A 12,666-nucleotide genomic window follows, 5' to 3' on the forward strand; every position below is an offset into this window, starting at 1 on the left:
AATCATCATGTTACATACAAGACAGAGTCCTGAATCATCATGTTACATACAAGACAGAGTCCTGAATCATCATGTTACATACAAGACAGAGTCCTGAATCATCATGTTACATACAAGACAGAGTCCTGAATCATCATGTTACATACAAGACAGAGGCCTGAATCATCATGTTACATACAAGACAGAGGGCTGAATCATCATGTTACATACAAGACAGAGGGCTGAATCATCATGTTACATACAAGACAGAGTCCTGAATCATCATGTTACATACAAGACAGAGTCCTGAATCATCATGTTACATACAAGACAGAGTCCTGAATCATCATGTTACATACAAGACAGAGTCCTGAATCATCATGTTACATACAAGACAGAGTCCTGAATCATCATGTTACATACAAGACAGAGTCCTGAATCATCATGTTACATACAAGACAGAGTCCTGAATCATCATGTTACATACAAGACAGAGTCCTGAATCATCATGTTACATACAAGACAGAGTCCTGAATCATCATGTTACATACAAGACAGAGTCCTGAATCATCATGTTACATACAAGACAGAGTCCTGAACCATCATGTTACATACAAGACAGAGTCCTGAATCATCATGTTACATACAAGACAGAGTCCTGAATCATCATGTTACATACAAGACAGAGTCCTGCATCTGAAATGGCTCCCTATATCGTACACTGGTTAAATGTATTGAAGAGATAGTGGACAGGACTCCAACCCATAGTGATGTGAAGGAGGTCATGCTGCTTGCTTAAAGAGCACCACCTTCCTCATGAGTCAGCTCCTAGCGAGGCGCGAACCCAAGACCTCGAACACACGTGACAGGCCACCTGAAGAGTCGTACCGGTCACGCCACAGAACAGCCAGTTATTCGACAGTGCAAGTGGGGACACTTCAGGCTGAGCAGCTACGCCAACTCTGGCATGTATGTGTTCTGGGGTCAGCGGCTGTAAGCGCAGGGCTGGGGTCAGCGGCTGTAAGCGCAGGGCTGGGGTCAGCGGCTGTAAGCGCAGGGCTGGGGTCAGCGGCTGTAACGGCAGGGCTGGGGTCAGCGGCTGTAACGGCAGGGCTGGGGTCAGCGGCTGTAAGCGCAGGGCTGGGGTCAGCGGCTGTAAGCGCAGGGCTGGGGTCAGCGGCTGTAACGGCAGGGCTGGGGTCAGCGGCTGTAACGGCAGGGCTTGGGTCAGCGGCTGTAAGCGCAGGGCTGGGGTCAGCTGCCGTTTGACCAGGGTCCATAGGGAATAGTGTGCCATTTGGTAGATCAGACTAGAAGGCACTACTAAATATACAGTACACACACAACTACATAGACTTTCCTCTCTTCTTCACAAGTCTCTCAATGTTCTCTTTTTCATCAGTCACACTTGGGATTCTCTTCCTTTCCTCTCCTTTCTTTCTGCCTGAAAGTGGGAGAAGATTTAACACAGTCCATTCCAGATATTCCACTCCAGACATTATTATGGGCCATCCTCCCCTCAGCAGCCTCCTCTGACAGAGGGAAGAGGGTTATTTTTGTGTTCTCCTTAGCTGGTGAAGGAGAGGAGGTGTCTTGGTTAAAGTCTGTTTCTGCAGTTTGATCTGGTCTGATCCGGTTTGGGTCAGGTGGAAACTCATTTCATGGAGGGCCTAGTGTCCTCTGGTTTTTCCTTTCAGTTAAGACCTGGACAACCAGGTGAGGGGAGTTCCTTACTAATTACTGACCTTAATTCATCAATCAAGTACAAGGGAGTGAAAACCAGCAGACACTCGGCCGTCGGTGGAATGAGTTTGTCCCGTTGTGGACTGGGGGGGTAAAGCCGGTCTAGGACGGGCTAGCAGGCAATGCTTCACTAAAGGATGTGTATACAGTACAAATAGTAGGACTAGACTGGTTTGGGCTGGCTGGGTTCAGTCTGACCCGGGTCGTGTTTGAACCATTTAGAGCTGGTTAGGACAGGGGTTCCCAAACTTTTTTGTTCCGTGACCCCATTTTGTCCTTAAAAAAAAGGTGATGAAATCAACAGCCGATGTTTGGTTCTTAAACTGGGACTATAACCGACTATTACAAATCAATTGACAGTTCATTTGACAGTGTTTCAATATGAAGGATTGTTTGAAGTGACAAATGCATCAGAAAGGTATTGGGAAGTTCAGAAGATCATCAGCCAATCATTTAGTTTGATCTGCTGAGTAGAAATGAACACCAGTGATTGTTGTTTTTCCTCCAGTCTGATTTTAGTGCCTGGTCTTGTCCACTCTGTTCTGAGGCTTCTGGGCTTTGAGGAGGGAAACCGGTGATTAAACCATTCAAAAGATAGGAGGAAAGAAAACCAAAACCGCTCTCACTATGACAACGGCATCTAGCAGCTACCGGAGGTTACTGACTTAACCCCAGTTCTATGAACCAAACGCAATTTAAAACAAATAGTTATTTCAGAGTTTCTCTAGTTTGAGAAACTCTGGGTTAGGATCAGTTTTGGGACAGCTGGGTCTAGTTTGAACTAGTTTGATCTGGTTACTGTGCTGCCTGGGCCGTGTCCCCGGCCTGCTCTCCCTGGCTTTTCATCGCCTCAAACACCGCAATCTCCTTGGCCTCCTTCTTCTGGTTCCTTGCCTCAAACAGCAGCCTGGAGAGAGACAATCAAACCAACTTCGTTTTTGTATAGTGCATTTGGTACAATGTAACAATACAATAAAACCAAATAAGGAGGGAGAGAGGTGGGGAGGAGGTAGGGAGGAGGTGGGGGGAGGAGGTAGGGAGAGGGGATGGGGAGGAGGTGGGGATGAGGGATGGGGAGGAGGGTAGGGAGAGAGGTGGGGAGAGAGGTGGGGAGAGAGGTGGGGAGAGGGTGGGGAGGAGGTGGGGAGAAGGTGGGGAGGAGGTGGGGAGGAGGTGGGGAGAAGGTTAGGAGAGAGGTGGGGAGGAGGTGGGGAGGAGGTGGGGAGGAGGTGGGGAGAAGGTGGGGAGGAGGTGGGAAGGAGGTGGGAAGGAGGTGGGGAGAGGGGTGTGGAGGAGGTTGGGAGAGAGAGGGATGGAAAAATAACCAAACGAGTGAGAAAAAGATGAGGGACAAGGAGAGACAAAGGTAGACAGTGATAGATGGGTGAGAGAGATGGGGAGAGAGATGGGTGAGAGAGATGGGGAGACAGATGGGTGAGAGAGATGGGTGAGAGAGATGGGGAGACAGATGGGTGAGACAGATGGGGAGAGAGATGGGTGAGAGAGATGGGGAGACAGATGGGTGAGAGAGATGGGGAGACAGATGGGTGAGACAGATGGGTGAGAGAGATGGGGAGACAGATGGGTGAGAGAGATGGGGAGACAGATGGGTGAGAGAGATGGGGAGACAGATGGGTGAGAGAGATGGGGAGAGAGATGGGTGAGAGAGATGGGGAGACAGATGGGGAGACAGATGGGTGAGAGAGATGGGAAGACAGATGGGTGAGAGAGATGGGGAGACAGATGGGTGAGAGAGATGGGGAGACAGATGGGTGAGAGAGATGGGGAGACAGATGGGTGAGAGAGATGGGAAGACAGATGGGTGAGAGAGATGGGAAGACAGATGGGTGAGAGAGATGGGGAGACAGATGGGTGAGAGAGATGGGGAGACAGATGGGTGAGAGAGATGGGGAGACAGATGGGTGAGAGAGATGGGGAGACAGATGGGTGAGAGAGATGGGGAGACAGATGGGTGAGAGAGATGGGGAGACAGATGGGTGAGAGAGATGGGTGAGAGAGATAGTGAGACAGATGGGTGAGACAGATGGGTGAGAGAGATGGGTGAGAGAGATGGGTGAGACAGATGGGTGAGACAGATGGGTGAGAGAGATGGGTGAGACAGATGGGTGAGAGAGATGGGTGAGAGAGATGGGGGAGAGAGATGGGGAGAGAGATGGGGAGAGATGGTGAGAGAGATGGGTGAGAGAGATGGGTGAGAGAGATGGGGAGACAGATGGGTGAGAGAGATGGGGAGACAGATGGGTGAGAGAGATGGGGAGACAGATGGGGAGACAGATGGGTGAGAGAGATGGGAAGACAGATGGGTGAGAGAGATGGGGAGACAGATGGGTGAGAAAGATGGGGAGACAGATGGGAGACAGATGGGTGAGAGAGATGGGGAGACAGATGGGTGAGAGAGATGGGTGAGAGAGATGGGGAGACAGATGGGTGAGAGAGATGGGGAGACAGATGGGTGAGACAGATGGGTGAGAGAGATGGGTGAGAGAGATGGGGAGACAGATGGGGAGACAGATGGGGGAGACAGATGGGGAGACAGATGGGTGAGACAGATGGGTGAGACAGATGGGGAGACAGATGGGTGAGAGAGATGGGGAGACAGATGGGTGAGAAAGATGGGGAGACAGATGGGAAGACAGATGGGTGAGAGAGATGGGAGAGACAGATGGGTGAGAGAGATGGGAGACAGATGGGTGAGAGAGATGGGGAGACAGATGGGTGAGAGAGATGGGGAGACAGATGGGTGAGAGAGATGGGGAGACAGATGGGTGAGAGAGATGGGGAGACAGATGGGTGAGAGAGATGGGGAGACAGATGGGTGAGAGAGATGGGTGAGAGAGATAGTGAGACAGATGGGTGAGACAGATGGGTGAGAGAGATGGGTGAGAGAGATGGGTGAGACAGATGGGTGAGAGAGATGGGTGAGACAGATGGGTGAGAGAGATGGGTGAGAGAGATGGGGGAGAGAGATGGGGGAGAGATGGTGAGAGAGATGGGTGAGAAAGATGGGGAGACAGATGGGGAGACAGATGGGTGAGAGAGATGGGGAGACAGATGGGTGAGAGAGATGGGTGAGAGAGATGGGGAGACAGATGGGTGAGAGAGATGGGGAGACAGATGGGTGAGACAGATGGGTGAGAGAGATGGGGAGACAGATGGGGGAGACAGATGGGGAGACAGATGGGGAGACAGATGGGGAGACAGATGGGTGAGACAGATGGGTGAGACAGATGGGGAGACAGATGGGTGAGAAAGATGGGGAGACAGATGGGGAGACAGATGGGTGAGAGAGATGGGGAGACAGATGGGTGAGAGAGATGGGGAGACAGATGGGTGAGACAGATGGGTGAGAGAGATGGGGAGACAGATGGGTGAGACAGATGGGTGAGAGAGATGGGGAGACAGATGGGTGAGAGAGATGGGGAGACAGATGGGTGAGAGAGATGGGGAGACAGATGGGTGAGAGAGATGGGGAGAGAGATGGGTGAGACAGATGGGGAGACAGATGGGGAGACAGATGGGTGAGAGAGATGGGGAGACAGATGGGTGAGACAGATGGGTGAGAGAGATGGGTGAGAGAGATGGGGGAGACAGATGGGTGAGAGAGATGGGTGAGAGAGATGGGTGAGAGAGATGGGTGAGAGAGATGGGTGAGAGAGATGGGTGAGACAGATGGGTGAGACAGATGGGTGAGACAGATGGGTGAGACAGATGGGTGAGACAGATGGGTGGAGAGATGGGGAGACAGATGGGTGAGAGAGATGGGTGAGAGAGATGGGTGACAGATGGGGTGAGAGAGATGGGAGACAGATGGGTGAGAGAGATGGTAAGAGACAGATGGGTGAGACAGATGGGTGAGAGAGATGGGTGAGACAGATGGGTGAGACAGATGGGGTGAGACAGATGGGTGAGACAGATGGGTGAGACAGATGGGGTGAGACAGATGGGTGAGAGAGATGGGTGAGAGAGATGGGTGAGAGAGATGTGAGAGAGATGGGTGAGAGATGGGGAGACAGATGGGTGAGAGATGGAGACAGGGGAGGGGTGAGAGAGAGATGGGGAGACAGATGGGTGAGAGAGATGGGTAAGAGAGATGGGTGAGAGATGGGTGAGAGAGAGATGGGAAGACAGATGGGTGGAGAGAGATGGGGAGACAGATGGGTGAGAGGATGGGGAGACAGATGGGTGAGAGAGATGGGGAGACAGATGGGTGAGAGGAGATGGGGAGTATTAGATGGGGAGACAGAGATGGGTGAGAGAGATGGGGAGACAGATGGGTGAGAGAGATGGGGAGACAGATGGGTGAGAAAGATGGGGAGACAGATGGGTGAGAGAGATGGGGAGACAGATGGGGAGAGAGATGGGTGAGACAGATGGGTGAGAGAGATGGGTGAGAGAGATGGGTGAGAGAGATGGGTGAGAGAGATGGGGAGACAGATGGGTGAGACAGATGGGTGAGAGAGATGGGGAGACAGATGGGTGAGAGAGATGGGGAGACAGATGGGTGAGAGAGATGGGGAGAGAGATGGGTGAGACAGATGGGGAGACAGATGGGTGAGAGAGATGGGTGAGAGAGATGGGTGAGACAGATGGGTGAGACAGATGGGTGAGAGAGATGGGTGAGAGAGATGGGTGAGACAGATGGGTGAGAGAGATGGGTGAGACAGATGGGTGAGAGAGATGGGTGAGACAGATGGGTGAGAGAGATGGGGAGAGAGATGGGGAGAGAGATGGGGAGAGAGATGGGGAGACAGATGGGTGAGAGAGATGGGTGAGAGAGATGGGGAGACAGATGGGTGAGAGAGATGGGGGAGAGAGATGGGTGAGAGAGAGATGGGGGAGACAGATGGGAGACAGATGGGGACACAGATGGGGAGACAGGGTGAGACAGATGGGTGAGACAGATGGCAAGAGACAGATGGGTGAGAGAGATGGGGAGACAGATTAAGGAGAGAGATGAGACAGACGGGGCAGGAAGAGATGGGGAGACAGATGGTGAGAGATGGGGAGACAGATGGTGAGAGGAGATGGGGAGACAGATGGGTGAGAGAGATGGGGGAGACAGATGGGTGAGAGAGATGGGGAGACAGATGGGTGAGAGAGATGGGTGAGAGAGATGGGGAGACAGATGGGTGAGAGAGATGGGGAGACAGATGGGTGAGAGAGATGGGAGACAGATGGGTAGAGAGATGGAGAGACAGATGGGTGAGAGAGATGGGGAGACAGATGGGTGAGAGAGATGGGGAGACAGATGGGTGAGAAGATGGGAGACAGATGGGTGAGAAGAGATGGGGAGAGAGATGGGTGAGAGAGATGGGGAGACAGATGGGTGAGAGAGATGGGTGAGAGAGATGGGGAGACAGATGGGTGAGACAGATGGGTGAGAGAGATGGGTGAGACAGATGGGTGAGACAGATGGGTGAGACAGATGGGTGAGAGAGATGGGTGAGAGAGATGGGTGAGAGAGATGGGGAGACAGATGGGTGAGACAGATGGGTGAGACAGATGGGTGAGAGATGGGTGAGAGAGATGGGTGAGAGAGATGGGTGAGAGAGATGGGTGAGAGAGATGGGTGAGAGAGATGGGTGAGAGATGGGGAGAGGTGGGGAGAGATGGGGAGACAGATGGGTGAGAGAGATGGTGGAGACAGATGGGTAGACAGATGGAGAACAGATGGGGAGACAGATGGGGAGAGAGATGGGTAGAGAGATGGTGAGACAGATGGGTGAGAGAGATGGGGGAGACAGATGGGTGAGAGAGATGGGGAGACAGATGGGTGAGAGAGATGGGTGAGAGAGATGGGGAGACAGATGGGTGAGAGAGATGGGGAGACAGATGGGTGAGAGAGATGGGTGAGACAGATGGGTGAGACAGATGGGTGAGAGAGATGGGTGAGAGAGATGGGTGAGACAGATGGGTGAGAGAGATGGGTGAGACAGATGGGTGAGACAGATGGGTGAGACAGATGGGTGAGAGAGATGGGTGAGAGAGATGGGTGAGAGAGATGGGTGAGAGAGATGGGGAGACAGATGGGTGAGAGAGATGGGGAGACAGATGGGTGAGAGAGATGGGGAGACAGATGGGTGAGAGAGATGGGTGAGAGAGATGGGTGAGAGAGATGGGTGAGAGAGATGGGAAGACAGATGGGTGAGAGAGATGGGTGAGACAGATGGGTGAGAGAGATGGGGAGACAGATGGGTGAGAGAGATGGGGAGACAGATGGGGAGACAGATGGGTGAGAGAGATGGGAAGACAGATGGGTGAGAGAGATGGGGAGACAGATGGGTGAGAAAGATGGGGAGACAGATGGGGAGACAGATGGGTGAGAGAGATGGGGAGACAGATGGGGAGAGAGATGGGTGAGACAGATGGGTGAGAGAGATGGGTGAGAGAGATGGGTGAGAGAGATGGGGAGACAGATGGGTGAGACAGATGGGTGAGAGAGATGGGGAGACAGATGGGTGAGAGAGATGGGGAGACAGATGGGTGAGAGAGATGGGGAGAGAGATGGGTGAGACAGATGGGTGAGACAGATGGGTGAGAGAGATGGGTGAGAGAGATGGGTGAGACAGATGGGTGAGACAGATGGGTGAGAGAGATGGGTGAGAGAGATGGGTGAGACAGATGGGTGAGAGAGATGGGTGAGAGAGATGGGTGAGAGAGATGGGTGAGAGAGATGGGTGAGAGAGATGGGTGAGAGAGATGGGAGAGAGATGGGGAGACAGATGGGTGAGAGAGATGGGGAGACAGATGGGTGAGAGAGATGGGTGAGAGAGATGGGTGAGAGAGATGGGGAGACAGATGGGGAGACAGATGGGGAGACAGATGGGGAGACAGATGGGTGAGACAGATGGGTGAGACAGATGGGTGAGACAGATGGGTGAGACAGATGGGTGAGACAGATGGGTGAGACAGATGGGTGAGAGAGATGGGGAGAAAGATGGGGAGACAGATGGGGAGACAGATGGGTGAGAGAGATGGGGAGACAGATGGGTGAGAGAGATGGGGAGACAGATGGGTGAGACAGATGGGTGAGAGAGATGGGTGAGAGAGATGGGGAGACAGATGGGTGAGACAGATGGGTGAGACAGATGGGTGAGACAGATGGGTGAGACAGATGGGTGAGAGAGATGGGGAGACAGATGGGTGAGAGAGATGGGGAGACAGATGGGTGAGAGAGATGGGGAGACAGATGGGTGAGAGAGATGGGGAGACAGATGGGTGAGAGAGATGGGGAGACAGATGGGTGAGAGAGATGGGGAGACAGATGGGTGAGAGAGATGGGGAGACAGATGGGTGAGAGAGATGGGGAGACAGATGGGTGAGAGAGATGGGGAGAGAGATGGGTGAGAGAGATGGGGAGACAGATGGGGAGACAGATGGGTGAGAGAGATGGGAAGACAGATGGGTGAGAGAGATGGGGAGACAGATGGGTGAGAGAGATGGGGAGACAGATGGGTGAGAGAGATGGGGAGACAGATGGGTGAGAGAGATGGGGAGAGAGATGGGTGAGAGAGATGGGGAGACAGATGGGTGAGAAAGATGGGGAGACAGATGGGGAGACAGATGGGTGAGAGAGATGGGGAGACAGATGGGTGAGACAGATGGGTGAGAGAGATGGGTGAGAGAGATAGGGAGACAGATGGGTGAGACAGATGGGTGAGAGAGATGGGGAGACAGATGGGTGAGAGAGATGGGGAGACAGATGGGTGAGAGAGATGGGGAGACAGATGGGTGAGAGAGATGGGGAGAGATGGGTGAGAGAGATGGGTGAGAGAGATGGGGAGACAGATGGGTGAGAGAGATGGGTGAGAGAGATGGGGAGACAGATGGGTGAGAGAGATGGGGAGACAGATGGGTGAGAGAGATGGGGAGACAGATGGGTGAGAGAGATGGGGAGACAGATGGGTGAGAAAGATGGGGAGACAGATGGGTGAGAGAGATGGGGAGACAGATGGGTGAGAGAGATGGGGAGACAGATGGGTGAGAGAGATGGGGAGAGAGATGGGTGAGAGAGATGGGGAGACAGATGGGTGAGAAAGATGGGGAGACAGATGGGGAGACAGATGGGGAGACAGATGGGTGAGAGAGATGGGTGAGAGAGATGGGGAGACAGATGGGTGAGACAGATGGGTGAGAGAGATGGGTGAGAGAGATGGGGAGACAGATGGGTGAGACAGATGGGTGAGAGAGATGGGTGAGAGAGATGGGTGAGAGAGATGGGTGAGAGAGATGGGTGAGAGAGATGGGTGAGAGAGATGGGTGAGAGAGATGGGTGAGAGAGATGGGGAGAGAGATGGGGAGACAGATGGGTGAGAGAGATGGGGAGACAGATGGGGAGACAGATGGGGAGACAGATGGGGAGACAGATGGGGAGACAGATGGGGAGACAGATGGGGAGAGAGATGGGGAGACAGATGGGTGAGAGAGATGGGTGAGACAGATGGGTGAGAGAGATGGGTGAGAGAGATGGGGAGACAGATGGGGGAGACAGATGGGGAGACAGATGGGGAGACAGATGGGTGAGACAGATGGGTGAGACAGATGGGTGAGACAGATGGGGAGACAGATGGGTGAGAGAGATGGGGAGACAGATGGGTGAGAAAGATGGGGAGACAGGATGGGGAGACAGATGGGTGGAGATGGGAGACAGATGGGTGAGAGAGATGGGGAGACAGATGGGTGAGACAGATGGGTGAGAGAGATGGGTGAGAGAGATGGGGAGACAGATGGGTGAGACAGATGGGTGAGACAGATGGGTGAGACAGATGGGTGAGACAGATGGGTGAGAGAGATGGGGAGACAGATGGAGTGAGAGAGATGGGTGAGACAGATGGGTGAGAAGATGGGGAGACAGATGGGTGAGAGAGATGGGGAGACAGATGGGTGAGAGAGATGGGGAGACAGATGCGTAGAGAGAGATGGGTGAGACAGATGGGTGAGACAGATGGGTGAGACAGATGGGGAGACAGATGGGTGAGAGAGATGGGGAGACAGATGGAGTGAGACAGATGAGGAGAGAGATCGGGTGAGACAGATCGGGGAGACAGATGGAGGAGACGAGATGGGTGAGACAGATGGGTGAGAGAGATGGGTGAGAGAGATGGGTGAGACAGATGGGTGAGAGAGATGGGTGAGAGAGATGGGTGAGAGAGATGGGTGAGAGAGATGGGTGAGACAGATGGGTGAGACAGATGGGTGAGAGAGATGGGTGAGAGATGGGTGAGAGAGATGGGTGAGACAGATGGGTGAGACAGATGGGGAGACAGATGGGTGAGACAGATGGGTGAGACAGGATGGGGAGACAGATGGGTGAGAGAGATGGGTGAGAGAGATGGGTGAGACAGATGGGTGAGAGAGATGGGTGAGAGAGATGGGTGAGAGAGATGGGTGAGACAGATGGGTGAGACAGATGGGTGAGAGAGATGGGTGAGAGAGATGGGTGAGAGAGATGGGGAGACAGATGGGTGAGAGAGATGGGTGAGAGAGATGGGGAGACAGATGGGTGAGAGAGATGGGTGAGAGAGATGGGTGAGAGAGATGGGGAGACAGATGGGTGAGAGAGATGGGGAGACAGATGGGTGAGAGAGATGGGGAGACAGATGGGGAGACAGATGGGTGAGAGAGATGGGGAGACAGATGGGTGAGAGAGATGGGGAGACAGATGGGTGAGAGAGATGGGGAGACAGATGGGTGAGAGAGATGGGTGAGACAGATGGGTGAGACAGATGGGTGAGAGAGATGGGTGAGAGAGATGGGTGAGACAGATGGGTGAGACAGATGGGTGAGACAGATGGGTGAGACAGATGGGTGAGACAGATGGGTGAGACAGATGGGTGAATCTGAGACAGATGGGTGAGACAGATGGGTGAGACAGATGGGTGAGAGAGATGGGTGAGACAGATGGGTGAGACAGATGGGTGAGAGAGGCCCTTACCGGTTCTTGATGATTCTCTGTACGATGTCATCGGTGGTCAAACCGTTACCACTGTTTACTGTACGGAAGATACCTCTCTTCTTAGGCTCCTGGGACACACACACACACACACACACACACACACACACACGCATGACCAAACATGCAATCACACAAAAAGACACACACACGAATACTGCAAAACAGACAAACACACATAAACAAACACAGACACACAGTCAGTACTCACAGCATAAGGGTCTGCAGTGTCCCTGTCAGGAAACACCTCTGTCTTCCCATGACACACCAGGTCCACCTACAAGTGTGACATCATAGATCATGAGTATAGTCAATAGGATCAATTATATAACCTACATGATTTATCATAAATATCTATGGTATAACAGGAAGTGACATGGTCATTTAAAATATGATCAATAATATCTATGGTATAACAGGAAGTGACATGGTCAATTAAAATATGAGCAATAATATCTATGGTATAACAGGAAGTGACATGGTCAATTAACATATGATCAATAATATCTATGGTATAACAGGAAGTGACATGGGGGGAAAGGGAGGGAGAGCGTAGAGGGGGAGAGAGAGCGAGAGGGGGAGAGAGAGAGGGGAGCGAGGAGAGAGAGGGGGAGCGAGGGGGAGAGAGAGAACGAGGAGGAGAGAGGGGGAGAGAGAAGGAGAGCCTGTTATTCATGCACATATTGTCTATGTCTGCACAAGGCCTGCTGTCTATGCATATACCTGCCTGGCGCATACATATTCGTTACTCTGGCATATATTTGTCTATGCATATGTTTGCCTGGCACGGTGCATATTATTGTCTGCTCATGCATATATACTTGTTTATGCATATATATTCTGTTTAAGAGAGAGCCATATTTGTGTATATATATTTAAATAATTTGTAAAGAGAGAGAGCAGCGAGGGTGAGAGAGGGGGAGAGAGAAAGGAGTGAGCCATATTTATGCATATATACTATGCATATATCT

General features: G+C 52.4%; 1 long non-coding RNA gene across 1 annotated transcript; it reads right to left on the reverse strand.

Moving 5' to 3' along the window:
* Window positions 1–2: 2 nt before the first annotated feature.
* Window positions 3–11,986, reverse strand: LOC135566390 (uncharacterized). The gene is made up of 3 exons (XR_010462069.1): window positions 11,907–11,986; window positions 11,678–11,766; window positions 3–2,629 (listed from the first exon to the last, which is right to left on the reverse strand). It is a non-coding gene; the product is annotated as an uncharacterized LOC135566390 (long non-coding RNA).
* Window positions 11,987–12,666: the final 680 nt, after the last annotated feature.

This window comes from Oncorhynchus nerka, unplaced genomic scaffold (assembly GCF_034236695.1).
Source record: "Oncorhynchus nerka isolate Pitt River unplaced genomic scaffold, Oner_Uvic_2.0 unplaced_scaffold_5221, whole genome shotgun sequence".
In the NCBI taxonomy this organism is placed as follows: domain Eukaryota; kingdom Metazoa; phylum Chordata; class Actinopteri; order Salmoniformes; family Salmonidae; genus Oncorhynchus; species Oncorhynchus nerka.